Genomic DNA, 19,506 nt, shown 5'->3' with positions numbered 1-19,506 from the left:
AAACCAAAGATCATGGGTTCAAACCCCATCCGTGCCTTTATCTGAAGGTGAAGCATTGATATGTTCCTAACTTTGTGTATAAATCAATCAGAATACTGAGTAAAAATACACATACATCTAGTTATTGGAGCAGAATCTAAAAAGGTGTTGGTCCTGGAACCAAAGGTCATGGAATCACTTCCCATACATCCTTATTGGTTTGACTGAATCTTATGGTGCAAAACTATTTCAAAATGTCTTTAAACTAATTTCACAGACATAATACTCGTGATAGTCAGGGCATGGTGGCCAAGTGGTAAGGCGTTGGTCTCGTAAACCAAAGATCATGGGATCACTTCCCATACATGTTTGTATACATCCTTATTGCTTTGACTGAATCTTATGGTGCAAAACTATTTCAAAATGTCTTTAAAGTCATTTAAAGCGACTTCACAGACGTAATAGTCATGATAATCAGGGCATGGTGGCCAAGTGGTAAGGCGTTGGTCTCGTAAACCAAAGATCATGGGTTCAATCCCCATCTGTGCCTCTATCTGAGGGTGAAGCATTGATATGTTCCAAATTATAGTATAAAGAAATCACAATACTGTGTAAAATACATCTAGTTATTGGAGCAGAATCTAAAAAGGTGTTGGTCCTGTAACCAAAGGTCATGGGATCACTTCCCATACATCCATTTTGCTTTGACTGAATCTTATGGTGCAAAACTATTTCAAAATGTCATGAAAATCATTTCACAGACATAATATTTATGCTAATCAGGGCATGGTGGCCAAGTGGTAAGGCGTTGGTCTCGTAAACCAAAGATCATGGGTTCAAACCCCATCCGTGCCTTTATCTCAAGGTGAAGCTTTGATATGTTCCAAACATTGGTATAAATCAATTAGAATACTGTGTAAAATAACATGTACATCTAGTTATTGGAGCTGAATCTAAAAAGGTGTTAGTCCTAGAACCAAAGGTCATGGGATCACTTCCCATACATGGTTGTGTACATCCTTATTGGTTTGACCGAATCTTATGGAGCAAAACTATTTCAAAATGTCTTTCAACTAATTTCACAGACATAATACTCATGATAATCAGGGCATGGTGGCCAAGTGGTAAGGCGTTGGTCTCGTAAACCAAAGATCATGGGTTCAAACCCCATCCGTGCCTTTATCTGAAGGTGAAGCAATGACATGTTTCTAACTTTGTGTATAAATCAATCAGAATACTGTTTAAAATTTACCATGCAACTAGTTATCGAAGCAAAATCTTAAAAGATGTTGGTCCTGTAACCAAAGGTCATGGGATCACTTCCCATACATGTTTGTATACGTCCTTATTGCTTTGACTGAATCTTATGGTGCAAAACTATTTCAAAATGTCTTTAAAGTCATTTAAAGCGACTTCACAGACGTAATAGTCATGATAATCAGGGCATGGTGGCCAAGTGGTAAGGCGTTGGTCTAGTAAACCAAAGATCATGGGTTCAATCCCCATCTGTGCCTCTATCTGAGGGTGAAGCATTGATATGTTCCAAATTATAGTATAAAGAAATCACAATACTGTGTAAAATACATCTAGTTATTGGAGCAGAATCTAAAAAGGTGTTGGTCCTGTAACCAAAGGTCATGGGATCACTTCCCATACATCCATTTTGCTTTGACTGAATCTTATGGTGCAAAACTATTTCAAAATGTCATGAAAATCATTTCACAGACACAATGTTTATGTTCATGTGCCTAAGTACTCAAATATTGACCTGCACTGAGATAGAGTTAACATTATAAGACTGACATGCCTTTGTAACATCTGTCTGTTTAAAGCCCTATTCGGACGGGACTAGTTCAATGGGGGGACGTATGGTAATGTTGGTTAACCAGACGACGCCAGGGGAGAAGAAATGACCAATTCGGACGGGACAAGAAATCCCTGTAATATTCATCTAACATGGGAGGAGTTGTTGGTTACACACAACCGTCACATCCTGGATGCTATGCACGTCTTCATTTCACTTCCGTAAACCCCATCTGTAAACATCTGTAGACATGGCGCCGACCAGGTCGAAGCAAGCCTACATGCGTGCTTGCAAGCAGCGCTTCATCCAGAACCTCCATGTTTGCAAACAGACACACCTAATTGTTTCTCTCTTTAAAAGGATGTGACGACATATTCCGTACTTATTACCGAAGGTCGCATTCGCACGGGATTAGTATTACCTATGGTAGATACTCCGGACCGTTTCACAGGAGGTAGAATTCTCGGCAAAGTTTACCGACATACTCCGCTATCTTTACTGACATGGCGCGTTCGGACGGGACTAGATTTCCCGGTTATTATTACTTCACCCCAGGTCCCCCCATTGAACTAGTCTCGTCCGAATAGGGCTTAAGTTTCCCAAATAAAGCATCAACTAGAGAGACAGATTTTACCTGAAATGAACATGTTAACTTAGGTACAGGAGCTGGATCATGAACCGCCCACCTTGCTGTCTTTAGGCTCTAGCATGGTTTCCGCGTCTGCTAGCGCGAGCGGTGTTAATGACATCACGATTTCGTGCCCGCAATTTACGGCGGCGCAAATCGATGCGCCAGTCGTTGCAATTTTCTCCGTCACAGAGGTGGCGCTGCTGCGTTAAGGTTAGCGCTACTCTACAACCACGAAAGTTGAGAAGAAAACAATGAAGAGCAGGAACACTGTCATCAATTTTTTCTGCTGCAGTATTCGGATAATTTTAATTTTTTAATTCAGTTAAAGCAATAGAATGTAACTTCTCAAAAAGCCCATTATGGAGCTCCCCCTACAAGCTGTTCCGAGTATGTAAAAAAATGCTCCAGAAAAAAAAACCCTACCCCATCTTTAAGTTTTGCCATTGTTTTTTCATCAGTCCCCATGTTCTGGTCATTAGTTTCACTCACGTCAGCTGTGTGCTTTGTTATCAGCTGCACAAGAGTTCGTGCTGGAGTTCCAGATGATGTTTGCAGGGACCAGGTTGCACACTGGCCGGTGAAGTGTGACAAGTGTTGCAAATTCTGCAAAAGCAATGCAACCGCCACCATGCGTCTGTGCTTCACAGAGGAGAGAAATTGTTTCTCATCGTTCCATTTGGCCTCGGCTTAACTGCAACACGTTGAGGTCCCGTTGGGTCAAACATGTTCCTGAGATTAAAAAAGGTTTTGTGACTTGTTTACAAGTCTGTTTCTCCGTTTTTATTGCAAATGTATTCGTTTTTGTGCTGTTACACAAATATGAAATGAAAAGTTAAACTAGAAAAAGACTGTAGCTCAGTTTTCTGCAGCTACAGTAGCTTGTTGAGGCAGTTCTTTTTAATTCAACTTGAAAAATGTTATATTATGAAAATAAATTGAAATGTTTTTGTTAAAGTTATAATATTGTGGAAATGCAAATAAAAAGACAAAGTTTTGTTAATCAAAACCAGAATGAATGAATGAAGAATGAATTTACCATCAACACCCATTGACACATCTTTGACAATGTCAGAAATGTGTTCTATGTAGTCTCTTTAGTCTGTGTTATGGCCCCCTTAATTTTCATTTAAGTAAAAATGGATCCAGGTTCTTATGGGTTAACCCAGGGATGTCCAAAGTCGGTCCTCGAGGGCCGCTGTCCTGCAGGTTTTGGATGGCTGTGTTCGAAACCGCAAACTACATACTGCATGCTACATACTGCACACTGCATACAACATACTGCATACTGCATACTACATACTACATACTACATACTACATACTACATACTGCATACTACATACTACATACTGCATACTACATACTACATACTGCATAAAACATACTACATACTGCATACTACATACTACATACTACATAATACATACTACATACTACATACTGCATACTACATACTACATACTACATACTACATACTGCATACTGCATACTACATACTACATACTACATACTACATACTACATACTACATACTGCATACTACATACTACATACTGCATAAAACATACTACATACTGCATAAAACATACTACATACTGCATAAAACATACTACATACTGCATACTACATACTACATACTACATACTACATACTACATACTACATACTGCATACTACATACTACATACTACATACTACATACTGCATACTGCATACTACATCCTACATACTGCATACTGCATACTACATACGACATACTACATACTACATACTGCATACTACATACTACATACTGCATACTACATACTACATACTGCATACTGCATACTACATACTGCATACTACATACTACATACTACATTCTACATACTACATACTGCATACTACATACTACATACTACATACTGCATACTGCATACTACATACTACATACTGCATACTGCATACTACATACGACATACTACATACTACATACTGCATACTACATACTACATACTGCATACTGCATACTACATACTACATACTACATACTTCCATACTACATACTACATACTACATACTACAGACTACATACTATATACTACATACTACATACTACATACTTCCATACTACATACTACAGACTACATACTACATACGGCATACGGCATACTACATACTACATACTACATACTACGTACTACATACCGCATACTCATCCATCAGACAGTATGCAGAGCGTTTACCCACAATGCATTTCGCTCCTGCCCGAGCCGAAATCAGCCGGCCTGAAGCTGATTTCTCTTAAGCTCTAAACTCTGTAAACTTTAGCAACATTTGAAACATTTTCAGGTGAGAAAGTAGTCGTTTAGATCCCCAACGTGTTGAAAACCTGACAAAATACCGGCTGTTTACAATTTTGTTCCCACGAATTCGGCGCTACTAAAGCTAGCCGCAGTGAGCAACGCACTTCCTGTTATTTTCACAAAATAAAATACCCGTTGCCTTTTATCATAGGGAAAGCCATTACCATACAATTGGTGCTTTTGTTTTGAAAACAGGAAGTGAACCTACCCTCGTTGTAGCTAGCTTGAAACTGCTGTTTTGACAGGAAATGACGATCGGCGACGTCACGTTACGTTGCATCTTGGGTAGTTTGAGTATGAGTAGTAACCTCATGATGCATACCCAACATTTCGGAGAATCTAGTATGCATCCGGGAACTTCTCGCTTACTCAAACTCGCATACTAACTCAAAAAGTCAGTATGAGTTGTAGGAGTAGTAGGAGTAGTAGTATGCAGAGCTGGATGTTTCTTTCGGTTTCGAACACAGCCGATGTTTCCCTGCTTCAACACACCTGATTCAGATTAATTGGATCTCTTCATAAGATTGGTAAGTTCTGCACAAACCGGCTAATAACGCATTGATCTGAATCAGGTGTGTTGAACCAGGGAAACATCTAAAACCTGCAGGACAGCGGCCCTCGAGGACCGACTTTGAACATCCCTGGGTTACCCTTTATTCACATACTTTGGCTGATAACTCGATTCTGTGACGATCGGGTCGAACTCGAGCCAAAGCTGGATTAAAGGTGCTCCTGCTGAACGTGGAGCTGTTGGTGCCCAACATGAGCCCCCCGTCCCACCGTTACCGTTCTTCATGTTTGACTTAGGTTCCTGTTCTACTTTGTAAATCCTAATTGTAAATCATTTGATTTTGTACCACCTGTTCACAGCTGGTCTTCAGCTGCCACTCCTGATCTGTTTGTCGTCGCCTCCTTCAGTTCACACCCTCCAGGTTTTCCTTTGTTCAGTCACCAGATCATTTTATGTTGTTTGCCGCCGGCGCCGCCGCTCTCGTCCCTCCTTTGTTCTCTTTCAGTTTAGTTTGTAGTTTATTATTCCTGCCTTGGCAAAGCCTTTAGTTTAGTTTTCAATCAAAGCTTTGTTCTTCTTCATCAGTCATCCTGCATTCAGGTCCTGTTTCACCTTCAGCTCGACCATGAATCATGACAGTAAAAGCTTTTCTTTTGGCTGCTGCTTCTGGTCTCTAAAATACACAATAACTTGCCTAATCCTTTACCCATTTCCACTCCAATTGGCTTGTAATGAATGTGAAAAACCTGACAAAATGTTGTTAACTGTTTTATTCAGTTACTGTGTGTGAATCTAAAATACTCACTCAGCCACAGCTTTGTCAGGCCTCAGATTTTTAATCATTTAATTAGTGTTTCAGCCTCTGAAGCTCCAAATTTGTAGAATTATGTACTGCCAGTTTCCTCATTAAACTTTGGTAAAATAAGCCATTTTACAATAGTCAGAAGTAGGGATGTGTCACGTCCATGTTTTTAGTTCTTTTGTGTTTTATCATGTTGTAGGTTATGTCATGTCTTAGTTTTTAAGTTAATTTTTAGTTCTTAAGTTTTGCCATGTTTTATTTTTATATTGCATACTACATACTTCCATACTGCATACTCATCGATCAGACAGTATGCAGAGCGTTTACCCACAATGCATTTCGCTCCTGCCCGAGCCGAAATCAGCCGGCCTGAAGCTGATTTCTCTTAAGCTCTAAACTCTGTAAACTTTAGCAACATTTGAAACATTTTCAGGTGAGAAAGTAGTCGTTTAGATCCCCAACGTGTTGAAAACCTGACAAAATACCGACTGTTTACAATTTTGTTCCCACGAATTCGGTGCTACTAAAGCTAGCCGCAGTGAGCAACGCACTTCCGGTTATTTTCACAAAATAAAATACCCGTTGCCTTTTATCATAGGGAAAGCCATTACTATACAATTGGTGCTTTTGTTTTGAAAACAGGAAGTGAACCTACTCTCGTTGTAGCTAGCTTGAAACTGCCGTTTTGGCAGGAAATGACGATCGGCGACGTCACGTTACGTTGCATCTTGGGTAGTTTGAGTATAAGTAGTAACCTCATGATGCATACCCAACATTTCAGAGAATCTAGTATGCATCCGGGAACTTCTCGCTTACACAAACTCGCACACTAACTCAAAAAGTCAGTAGGAGTAGTAGGAGAAGTATGCGGTTTCGAACACAGCCTCTGACTCGCTGTCTCAGATGATTTTGTGTTGGTTTCTTTTCTCATAGCCTGTGTTTTCTCCCGTAAACACCCTTTGTTTGACTTTCTCCTCAGTGTCCTCAGGTCAGCCTTATTAAAAGCCTCCATCACCAGCCACGCCTCCCTCTTCTCTCCTTTAATCCGGCGGTGAGGTCTTTCTTTGCCAAACCCCTGACAGAAGACCCTGCAAATGAGGCTTGTGGGAGAGAATGCGTTTGTAGATTTAGTTCCAAATTTCCAGCACATTATTGGCTCATCGCCCAGCGCTGAACTGGCAGCCTGTCCGGGTGTACCCCACCTTCAGCCCAGTGGCAGCTGGGACAGGCTCCAGCCTCCCTGCGACTCCCAATTGGATTAAGCGGGTATAAAAAAATAGTTGGATGGATCTTGGCTCATATCCTGCTTCTATGATTCATCTCTGTCTTTCTCCTGATCAGCTTCATACACGGCTGTAATGCCGTAAGAATGCATTATCAAGGCAAGGCAGGTTTATCTGTACAGCACAATCCAACATCAAGATGATTCAAAGTGCTTTACAGAGACATTAAAACAGTAGAAATAAAAAGCATGATTTAAACTTTAAACAAAAAAGAGAGAAATAAGAACAATAGATAAAATCAGGAGTTAAAATGTGATTAAGTTTTGAAACTCCAGCTTCAGATTTGGAGCTTTATTCAGCTGAAAATAGGTGTGTCTTAAACACACTGAGTGTTTCAGCTGATCTGAGGCTTTCTGGGAGTTTGTTCCAGACATGTGGAGCATAGAAGCTGAATGCAGCTCCTCCATGTCTGGTTCTGACTCTGGGAACTGATAAAAGACCGGATCCAGATGAGCTGAGGGGTCTGGAAGGTTCATACTGGGTCAGGAGGTCACTGATGCGTTCTGGTCCTGGACCATTCAGAGCTTTATGGACCAGCATCAGAACTTTAAAGTCTATCCTCTGATGGACAGGCAGCCGGTGTAAAGACCTCAGAGCTGGACTGATGTGGTCCACTTCTTTGGTCTCAGTGAGGACTCGAGCAGCAGAGTTCTGAATGAGCTGCAGTTTTTAGGTAGACCTGTAAAGATGCTGTTACAGTCATCAAGCTGACTGAAGATGAATGCAGGGACTAGTTTTTCCAGGTCCTGCTGACACATCAGATCCTTTAACCTTGATATATTCTTAAGGTGATAGTAGGCTGACTTTGTTATTGCCTTAATGTGTTTTTCCAAGTTTAGGTCTGAGTCCATCACTACACCCAGATTTCTGGCCTGGTTGGTAGTTTCTAGGTGCATAGATTGAAGTTCTGTGGTGACCTGTAATCGTTTCTCTTTGGCTCCAAAGACAATTACCTCAGTTTTGTTTTTGTTTAGCTGGAGAAAGTTGTGGCACATCCAGTCATTAATCTCCTCAATGCATTTACCAAGAGCCTGTACAGGGCCTCGGTCTCCTGGTGACACTGTAATATATATCTGTGTGTCATCTGCATAGCTGTGGTAGTTTATTTGGTTGTTTTTTATAATCTCTGCCAGTGGGAGCATGTAGATGTTAAACAGAAGAGGTCCCAATCAAACAAACTGGGACCAATACATTTGGTATCAATTGGTATTAAAGGTAGGGTAGGAGATCCTGGATTTTGAGTCCAGCAAAGCTGCATTTTTAAAGTACACAGGTAAAAAGTCCCAACCCTTTTCTTCACTTTCCCCCCGAAGGCACGCCTCTAGAGTACATGAACGCGCACGAGCACGAAGGTGCACGAGCGCTGTTCTGACAGCAAGCATCGATCGTTGCCGTATTTAGTATTTAGTTTATGCTAACTATACGTTTAATAATGCTAGGTGCTAGCCAAGCTGGCTCTAGTTTAGCTTCCTGCCAAGCTTCTGGACGCGTAATTCGTTCACGGAGCAGGGTACGTGCACAGGGGGAAGGAGGGGGAGGGGGAGGGAGGAGCAGATTGCAGTTTGATAGACGCATCAGAATCCAATCATTGTGAACAGTCCGTTCAGTATGATTGGATAGTGTTTTTCCTAGATTGTACGTTCTAGAGGCCACTAAAACTTTTCATATTTGTGTCAAAACTTTTAATTAATTGGTTGCAATGGGGGTGTGAAGAGTATTTCAAGCAATATGTAAAAAAAATGTTCCAGAAAAAGATCCCCTACCCCACCTTTAAAACAAACTGTGAAAAAATGTTCCGGCTGGCTCAGCAACTTTTCAGCTTCAGCTGAATGCTTCTTTGTCTGATAAAAAAAAGCGTAATTTACACTGTGATGTAATCACTGTGGGAGTTTGTGAAAAATATGTCGGAACAAACACAAAGAAATTCAAACTTAAATGACAAAACTGATGAATAATGACAGCAGAACAGCAGGTTGGATTACACAAGTTCAGCTAAAACTTTGTCAAACCCACTCACAGTCACGGTGTCTCAGAGGAGTCAACCATCTTTAATTCAGAGTACTGATGGGTAAGAGTTCGTTCCGTCGTTCCACGGCTGCATTGTGAAATATTTCTTTTAGCCTCAGAGGTGCATACAGAGCGGCCTTGACAGACGTCTCCTCAGCGGCATTCAACCCGGCGCACACCGTGACATTCAGAGCAGAACACAAAGATAAGAGCTGCCGTGTTGTTCAACGACACAAAGTGGTTCAATATTTGATTCATTAAGAGCATAAACGTCACCACCTTTGAGGTTTTTAGTGTACGTTTCCATGACAACGCATCCTCCTAGAACATCTCAGAACCTCGACGCAAAAGATGGAGACGTGAAGAAGGTAAATATGTTGAGTAGTAGATATAAAAGAAAAGACCAACTCATCCACCCAAAACTCAGACTCAGGCAGCAGCAACATCTCTAAAACATTTGAATAACTGCACGTAAAACAGTTTTTTTTTTTTTTAGCTTTTCAAGCTGTTAAAAATGTTTTAACGACCTCACGCCTGTGAGCTGTCCGTGGTCCTGAAGCGTAAAAGAGCAACGAGAAACTTGAAGCCTCTATTTTTTCATGTTTTCCGTGTTTTCATCTGCGTGTTAAAATAAAGTTGTAACGGGTGTGTTTAGGACCCAAAAACAGCACTTCTGGAAACCAGGAACCGTTGGTGACAACTGAAGCAGAGCTCGTGGACAGGGACAGAAGGCAGGTAAGTTTACCGCGAGGCAGGCAGGTCGGCCATGAACGCTGGAAAGTCTGGAATTAAATATAATCTTGTATATAAACTAGGGCTGGGCAACGATTAAGATATTTAATCTAATTAATCACATGATTTCCCTGATTAATCACGATTAATCACATTTGTACTCAGAATCCAAAAATGAATCCAAAAGTAGCGTATAGCTTTTAGCATTTAGCTTTATTTTAAATGTGCTGCCATATGAATGAAAGTGCCATAACATTTGTTGTGCAAACACACTTTTAACATCAGCATCTTTCTGTAGTTTTTATGTAGAAGCCTCGCTCCACTGTCTGTTTCCTTGAATGACTTGCTGCTATCAGTTGTGTGTTTTGCCTTTAAGTGATATTTTAGACTGGAACTACTACGCTGAGAAGACAATTCAACTTGGCAGAGTTTACAGATGACTTTGGTTCTGTCGACTCCGCCGTCTGGAAGAACTTTAACATGAAAATGGCCGAGTAAAAGTTCCGTACCCTTCTCCATGTTTGGTGGATCCGCCAATTACTTTCTTTTCCTGTTCCACAGCAGACAGCAGCAGACTTTTACAAAATAAAAGCCTGTGAGCAACAGACTTTTACAAAATAAAAGCCTGTGAGCAACAGACTTTTACAAAATAAAAGCCTGTGAGCAACAGACTTTTACAAAATAAAAGCCTGCGAGCAACAGACTTTTACAAAATAAAAGCTTGTGAGCAACAGACTTTTACAAAATAAAAGCTTGTGAGCAACAGACTTTTACAAAATAAAAGCCTGTGAGCAACAGACTTTTACAGAATAAAAGCCTGTGAGCAGCAGACTTTTACAAAATAAAAGCCTGTGAGCAACAGACTTTTACAGAATAAAAGCCTGTGAGCAGCAGACTTTTACAAAATAAAAGCCTGTGAGCAGCAGACTTTTACAATAATAAAATGAATAATTAAACCTGCGTTAATGCGTGATAAAAAATATTTATCCGTGTTAAATAATTAACGCGTTAATGCGATAATAACGCGTTAACTCGCCCAGCCGTAATAATTTACTGTATCTCACATCTTTTAGTGACAGAACTTAGTGAACATGATGATGATTGAAGGGTCTTTAACTGATTTGGGTTCGTCGGGTTCAGACGTGCTGACCCGAGCTGCAAGTGGTGGCTCGGTGTTAAATGGTTGTGAAAGGTCTTTGATGTGGGTCAGTCAGGTGTGGACAGAAGTGTCTCTGAGGCTGAATGAGCCCGACTCAGAGCGCGTCCTCTTGTGTTACAGCTTGAATGCGTGTGATGGGCTCCTGTGGTGAAGCTCAGTCTTTGTGTTGTGCAAAGAGTCCAAAAATTGTGAGAGAGAAAGAGAGAGGTATGGAAGTTTCTTCTGTGCCATCAGAGTTTGAATATGAACTTCCAATATTGAATTTTTACAGCGTCAAAATCAGACTTTGAATTTGAAAAACCAACGGTGTAAAAAAAATATTTCAATTTCTAAAAACAAAAATCAGAATAAAAAATTCAACTTCAAAAAATTCAGTGGAAAAAGAACCAGACTCAACATCCGGGTAAACAGGGAGAAGCAATCGATCCCTGCCTCAATTCATCCAGCCAATCTTGATTGGCTGCTGTTGCAGTTGAATTTTTTTCCATTGAATTTTTTTTTATTTTTTTTTTTTCCATTGAATTTTTTTCCACTGAATTTTTTTCTATTGATTTTTTTTAAACATTTTTTTTTCCACTGAATTTTTTCCATTGAATTTTTTTTCCATTGAATTTCCTTCATCAGAATTTTTTTCCACTGAATTTTCTGAAGTAGAATTTTTTTCCTCTGAGTTTTTGTTTTTAGAAATTGATATATATATTTTTTACACTGTTGGTTTTTCAAATTCAAAGTCTGATTTTGATGCTGTAAAAATTCAATATTAGAAATTCGTATTCAAACTCTGATGGCACAGAAAAACTTCCATAAGAGAGGAAGAGAGGAGGAGAGAGGAAGGGGGCAGGTGATGGGAGCGCACGGCCGCTGCTATTGGCTGAGCCCATCAGGGGGGCGGGGCCTGCCTGGCATGGGGTGGCGCCGCTGCAGACTGCCTCATTTCCAGCCGGAGCCGCGCGGACGCAGTTGGGTGTTCTGACACCAACCGGAGACCGGCGGAGACTGGATCCAGCAGCCGCAGCCTCCGCGCTCCTCTGACCCGGGCAGGGTGGACCGTCCTGGGCCGAGGCGTGCACGCACTCAGCCTCTTTCTCTGGAGCTCTGCAGCAGCATTCACCTCTCTCTGCGTGTGTGCACGAGCGCACGAGGACCGCGTCTCTTCCCGCACGCAGACGCGCACCTTCTGGATTTAGAGTCGGTGCCGCTTCCTCCCCCCGCGGAGCTTTCCCTGTGGTTCTGAGTGGATTTTTGCATGTTTTCCGGAGCACCTGGATTAGGATTTGGAGTGATTGGGAGCACCAGCGGCACAACTCCAGATACAGGTGAGGATTTTCTGCACTTTGTGCCTCTGCAGCTGGCAGAGAAGCCGCCTCACATCTGACCTGAAACTGTTTTAAGCTCTCATCACTTCAGCGGGAGTGATGCGAGTTGTGATGGATTATGTCTTTGCGAGCAGAAGTGCGCGTGTGTTTGAGGTCCATGTGACCTGTTTGTTGGATAAGGTCTAATTGAGCTTTATTCTTATCCCCACAGCTACACACACACACACACACACACACACACACACACACACAGGCTTTAACTTTGGATCTACCCTGTAAATATAGATTGTTTTGCACAAAGAATCATCTCATTCCGTATTATTCCAGGTCAGTTTTTAAATGTCTGATTCGGATAATTCGCTGGTGAACATGTGTGAAACAGAGATGACCCAGTTCTGTTTGGTTCGATCAGAACTCCTGAAAACAGCCGTCCAGCCGCTGCACATGCGGTGTCCTCTGATCCACATTATGTTCCTCCGCGTGCCGTAAAGTCAGCCTCAGAAACGGCAGCAGGACGTCACAAAGAAACGGCAGCAAGACGCCACAAACGGCAACAGGGCGTCAGAAACAAACGGAAGCAGGGCGTCAGAAACAAACGGCAGCAGGGCGTCAGAAACAAACGGCAGCAGGACATCTCAAACAAACGGCAGCTGGACATCACAAACAAATGGCAGCAGGACATCACAAACGGCAGCAGGACGTCACAAAGAAACGGCAGCAGGACGCCCCAAACGGCAGTAGGACGTCACAAAGAAACGGCAGCAGGACTTCACAAAGAAATGGCAGCAGGACGCCACAAACGGCAATAGGATGTCACAAACGGCAGTAGGATGTCACAAAGAAACGGCAGCAGGACATCACAAACGGCAGCAGGACGTCACAAAGAAACGGCAGCAGGACGCCACAAACGGCAGCAGGACGCCACAAACGGCAGTAGGACGTCACAAAGAAACGGCAGCAGGACGCCACAAACGGCAGCAAGATGCCACAAACGGCAGCAGGACATCACAAACGGCAGTAGGACGTCACAAAGAAACAGCAGCAGGACGCCACAAACGGCAGCAGGACGCCACAAACGACAGCAGGACGCCACAAACGGCAGCAAGATGCCACAAACGGCAGCAGGACGCCACAAAGAAACGGCAGCAGGACATCACAAACGGCAGCAGGACGTCACAAAGAAACGGCAGCAGGACGTCACAATGAAACGGCAGTAGGACGCCACAATGAAACGGCAGCAGGACGTCACAAAGATAAGGCAGCAGGACGTCAGAAACAAATGGCAGTAGGACGTCACAAAGAAACGGCAGCAGGACGTCAGAAACAAATGGCAGTAGGACGTCACATTGAAACGGCAGCAGGACGCCACAAACGGCAGTAGGACGTCACAAACGGCAGTAGGACGTCACAAAGAAACGGCAGCAGGACGCCACAAACGGCAGCAGGACGTCACAAAGAAACGGCAGCAGGACGCCACAAAGAAACGGCAGCAGAACGCCACAAAGAAACGGCAGCAGGACGTCACAAAGATAAGGCAGCAGGACGTCAGAAACAAATGGCAGTAGGACGTCACAAAGAAACGGCAGCAGGACGCCACTAACAAACGGCAGCAGGGCGCTACAAACAAACGACAGCAGGACGTCACAAAGAAACGGCAGCAAGACGTCACAAAGAAACGGCAGCAAGACGCCACAAAGAAACGGCAGCAAGACGCCACAAACGGCAGCAGGACGTCACAAAGAAACGGCAGCAGGACGCCACAAACGGCAGCAGGACGCCACAAACGACAGCAGGACGCCACAAACGGCAGCAAGATGCCACAAACGGCAGCAGGACGCCACAAAGAAACGGCAGCAGGACATCACAAATGGCAGCAGGACGTCACAAAGAAACGGCAGCAGGACGTCACAATGAAACGGCAGTAGGACGCCACAATGAAACGGCAGCAGGACGTCACAAAGAAACTGCAGCAGGATGCCACAAAGAAACGGCAGCAGGATGCCACAAAGAAACGGCAGCAGGATGCCACAAAGAAACGGCAGCAGGATGCCACAAAGAAACGGCAGCAGGATGCCACAAACGGCAGCAGGACGTCACAAAGAAACGGCAGCAGGATGCCACAAACGGCAGCAGGACGTCACAAAGAAACGGCAGCAGGACGCCCAAAAACGGCAGCAGGACGTCACAAACAAACGGCAGCAGGACGTCACAAACAAACGGCAGCAGGACGTCACAAACAAACGGCAGCAGGACGTCACAAACAAACGGCAGCAGGACGTCACAAACAAACGGCAGCAGGACGTCAAAAACAAACGGCAGCAGGACGTCAAAAACAAACGGCAGAAGGACGTCACAAACAAACGGCAGCAGGACGTCACAAACGGCAGCAGGACGTCAAAAAGAAACGGCAGCAGGACGTCACTAAGAAACGGCAGAAGGACGTCACAAACAAACGGCAGCAGGACGTCACAAACGGCAGCAGGACGTCAAAAAGAAACGGCAGCAGGACGTCACAAAGAAACGACAGCAGGACGTCACAAACAAACGACAGCAGGACGTCACAAAGAAACGGCAGCAGGACGTCACAAAGAAACGGCAGCAGGACGTCACAAAGAAACGGCAGCAGGACGCCACAAAGAAACGGCAGCAGGACGCCACAAAGAAACGGCAGCAGGACGTAACAAACAAACGGCAGCAGGACGCCACAAACGGCAGCAGGACGCCACAAACGGCAGCAGGACGTCACAAACGGCAGCAGGACGTCACAAAGAAACGGCAGCAGGACGTCACAAAGAAACGGCAGCAGGACGTCACAAAGAAACGGCAGCAGGACGCCACAAAGAAACGGCAGCAGAACGCCACAAAGAAACGGCAGCAGGACGTCACAAAGATAAGGCAGCAGGACGTCAGAAACAAATGGCAGTAGGACGCCACAAAGAAACGGCAGCAGGACGCCACAAAGAAACGGCAGCAGGACGTCACAAAGAAACGGTAGCAGGACGTCAGAAACAAATGGCAGCAGGACGTCACAAAGAAACGGCAGCAGGACGTCAAAAACAAACGGCAGAAGGACGTCACAAAGAAAAGGCAGCAGGACGTCACAAAGAAACGGCAGCAGGACGTCACAAAGAAACGGCAGCAGGACGTCACAAAGAAACGGCAGCAGGACGTCACAAAGAAACGGCAGCAGGACGTCACAAACAAACGGCAGCAGGACGTCACAAACAAACGGCAGCAGGACGTCAAAAACAAACGGCAGCAGGACGTCAAAAACAAACGGCAGAAGGACGTCACAAACAAACGGCAGCAGGACGTCACAAACGGCAGCAGGACGTCAAAAAGAAACGGCAGCAGGACGTCACTAAGAAACGGCAGAAGGACGTCACAAACAAACGGCAGCAGGACGTCACAAACGGCAGCAGGACGTCAAAAAGAAACGGCAGCAGGACGTCACAAAGAAACGGCAGCAGGGCGCCACAAACAAACGACAGCAGGACGTCACAAACAAACGACAGCAGGACGTCACAAAGAAACGGCAGCAGGACGTCACAAAGAAACGGCAGCAGGACGTCACAAAGAAACGGCAGCAGGACGCCACAAAGAAACGGCAGCAGGACGCCACAAAGAAACGGCAGCAGGACGTAACAAACAAACGGCAGCAGGACGCCACAAACGGCAGCAGGACGCCACAAACGGCAGCAGGACGTCACAAACGGCAGCAGGACGTCACAAAGAAACGGCAGCAGGACGCCACAAACGGCAGCAGGACGTCACAAAGAAACGGCAGCAGGACGCCACAAAGAAACGGCAGCAGAACGCCACAAAGAAACGGCAGCAGGACGTCACAAAGATAAGGCAGCAGGACGTCAGAAACAAATGGCAGTAGGACGTCACAAAGAAACGGCAGCAGGACGCCACAAAGAAACGGCAGCAGGACGTCACAAAGAAACGGTAGCAGGACGTCAGAAACAAATGGCAGCAGGACGTCACAAAGAAACGGCAGCAGGACGTCAAAAACAAACGGCAGAAGGACGTCACAAAGAAAAGGCAGCAGGACGTCACAAAGAAACAGCAGCAGGACGTCACAAAGAAACGGCAGCAGGACGCCACAAACGGCAGCAGGACGTCACAAACGGCAGCAGGACGTCACAAACGGCAGTATGACGTCAAAAAGAAACGGCAGCAGGACGTCACAAAGAAACGGCAGCAGGACGCCACTAACAAACGGCAGCAAGGCGCCACAAACAAACGACAGCAGGACGTCACAAAGAAACGGCAGCAAGACGTCACAAAGAAACGGCAGCAAGACGTCACAAAGAAACGGCAGCAAGACGCCACAAACGGCAGCAAGACGCCACAAACGGCAGCAGGACGTCACAAAGAAACGGCAGCAGGACATCACAAACGGCAGCAGGACGTCACAAAGAAAGGCAGCAGGACGCCACAAACGGCAGCAGGACGTCACAAAGAAACGGCAGCAGGATGCCACAAAGAAACTGCAGCAGGATGCCACAAAGAAACTGCAGCAGGATGCCACAAAGAAACGGCAGCAGGATGCCACAAACGGCAGCAGGACGTCACAAAGAAACGGCAGCAGGATGCCACAAACGGCAGCAGGACGTCACAAAGAAACGGCAGCAGGATGCCACAAACGGCAGCAAGACGTCACAAAGAAACGGCAGCAGGACGCCCAAAAACGGCAGCAGGACGTCACAAAGAAACGGCAGTAGGACGTCACAAACGGCAGCAGGACGTCACAAACAAACGGCAGCAGGACGTCACAAACAAACGGCAGCAGGACGTCACAAAGAAACGGCAGCAAGACGCCACAAACGGCAGCAGGACGTCACAAACAAACGGCAGCAGGACATCACAAACCGCAGCAGGACGTCACAAAGAAAGGCAGCAGGACGCCACAAACGGCAGCAGGACGTCACAAAGAAACGGCAGCAGGATGCCACAAAGAAACGGCAGCAGGATGCCACAAAGAAACTGCAGCAGGATGCCACAAAGAAACGGCAGCAGGATGCCACAAACGGCAGCAGGACGTCACAAAGAAACGGCAGCAGGACGCCCAAAAACGGCAGCAGGACGTCACAAAGAAACGGCAGTAGGACGTCACAAACAAACGGCAGCAGGACGTCACAAACGGCAGCAGGACGTCACAAACAAACGGCAGCAGGACGTCACAAACAAACGGCAGCAGGACGTCACAAACAAACGGCAGCAGGACGTCAAAAACAAACGGCAGCAGGACGTCAAAAACAAACGGCAGCAGGACGTCAAAAACAAACGGCAGCAGGACGTCAAAAACAAACGGCAGAAGGACGTCACAAACAAACGGCAGCAGGACGTCAAAAAGAAACGGCAGCAGGACGTCACTAAGAAACGGCAGAAGGACGTCACAAAGAAACGGCAGCAGGGCGCCACAAACAAACGACAGCAGGACGTCACAAACAAACGACAGCAGGACGTCACAAAGAAACGGCAGCAGGACGTCACAAAGAAACGGCAGCAAGACGTCACAAAGAAACTGCAGCAGGACGCCACAAAGAAACGGCAGCAGGACGCCACAAACAAACGGCAGCAGGACGTAACAAACAAACGGCACTAGGACGTAACAAACAAACGGCAGCAGGACGCCACAAACGGCAGCAGGACGTCACAAACGGCAGCAGGACGCCACAAACATACGGCAGCAGGACGCCACAAACATACGGCAGCAGGACGCCACAAACATACGGCAGCAGGACGCCACAAACAAACGGCAGCAGGACGTAACAAACAAACGGCAGCAGGACGTAACAAACGGTAGCAGGACGTAACAAACAAACGGCAGCAGGACGTAACAAACAAACGGCAGCAGGACGTAACAAACAAACGGCAGCAGGACGCCACAAACGACAGCAGGACGCCACAAACGGCAGCAGGATGCCACAAACGGCAGGAGGACGCCACAAACGGCAGCAGGACGCCACAAAGAAACGGCAGTCAAGACGTCACAAACAAACGGCAGCAGGACGCCACAAAGAAACGGCAGTCAAGACGTCACAAACAAACGGCAGCAGGACGCCACAAACAAACGGCAGCAGGACGCCACAAACAAACGGCAGCAGGACGGCACAAACGGCAGCAGGACGTAACAAACAAACGGCAGCAGGACGTAACAAACAAACGGCAGCAGGACGCCACAAACAACAGCAGGACGCCACAAACGGCAGCAGGACGCCACAAACGGCAGCAGGACGTCACAAACGGCAGAAGGACGCCACAAACGGCAGCAGGACGCCACAAAGAAACGGCAGTCAAGACGCCACAAACAAACGGCAGCAGGACGCCACAAACAAACGGCAGCAGGACGCCACAAACAAACGGCAGCAGGACGCCACAAACAAACGGCAGCAGGACGTAACAAACAAACGGCAGGAGGACGCCACAAAGAAACGGCAGCAGGACGCCACAAAGAAACGGCAGCAGGACGCCACAAACGGCAGGAGGACGCCACAAACGGCAGCAGGACGCCACAAAGAAACGGCAGCAAGATGCCACAAAGAAACGGCAGCAGGATGTCACAAACAAACGGCAGCAGGACGTCACAAACAAACGGCAGCAGGACGTCACAAACAAACGGCAGCAGGACGTCACAAACAAACGGCAGCAGGACGTCACAAACAAACGGCAGCAGGACGTCACAAAGAAAAGGCAGCAGGACGTCACAAAGAAACGGCAGCAGGACGTCACAAAGAAACGGCAGCAGGGCGTCAGAAACAAACGGCAGCAGGACATCACAAACAAACGGCAGCTGGACATCACAAACAAATGGCAGCAGGACATCACAAACGGCAGCAGGACGTCACAAACAAACGGCAGCAGGACGTCACAAACAAACGGCAGCAGGACGCCACAAATGGCAGTAGGACGTCAAAAAGAAAACGCAGCA

At 45.7% G+C, this 19,506-nt stretch overlaps 1 protein-coding gene and 4 non-coding genes across 5 annotated transcripts in view; all 5 read left to right on the top strand.

The window, feature by feature from the left end:
• Positions 1-457: 457 nt before the first annotated feature.
• Positions 458-529, top strand: trnat-cgu (transfer RNA threonine (anticodon CGU)). The gene has a single exon. It is a non-coding gene; the product is annotated as a tRNA-Thr (tRNA).
• Positions 530-762: 233 nt separating this feature from the next.
• Positions 763-834, top strand: trnat-cgu (transfer RNA threonine (anticodon CGU)). The gene has a single exon. It is a non-coding gene; the product is annotated as a tRNA-Thr (tRNA).
• A 252-nt stretch (positions 835-1,086) lies between these two features.
• trnat-cgu (transfer RNA threonine (anticodon CGU)) lies at positions 1,087-1,158 on the top strand. Its single transcript has one exon. It is a non-coding gene; the product is annotated as a tRNA-Thr (tRNA).
• Positions 1,159-1,421: 263 nt separating this feature from the next.
• trnat-agu (transfer RNA threonine (anticodon AGU)) lies at positions 1,422-1,493 on the top strand. Its single transcript has one exon. It is a non-coding gene; the product is annotated as a tRNA-Thr (tRNA).
• Positions 1,494-12,204: 10,711 nt separating this feature from the next.
• large2 (LARGE xylosyl- and glucuronyltransferase 2) overlaps positions 12,205-19,506 on the top strand; it is a 163,813-nt gene continuing 156,511 nt past the window's right edge. Inside the window, exon 1 of the mRNA XM_075467780.1 lies at positions 12,205-12,566. The gene's annotated coding sequence lies outside the window, so the exon portion shown is untranslated. The remainder of the gene's footprint in view (positions 12,567-19,506) is intronic.

The sequence above is a fragment of the Odontesthes bonariensis genome, chromosome 1, assembly GCF_027942865.1.
Source record: "Odontesthes bonariensis isolate fOdoBon6 chromosome 1, fOdoBon6.hap1, whole genome shotgun sequence".
NCBI classification, from domain to species: Eukaryota; Metazoa; Chordata; class Actinopteri; order Atheriniformes; family Atherinopsidae; genus Odontesthes; species Odontesthes bonariensis.
This window is presented reverse-complemented; position numbering and strand designations above follow the sequence as displayed.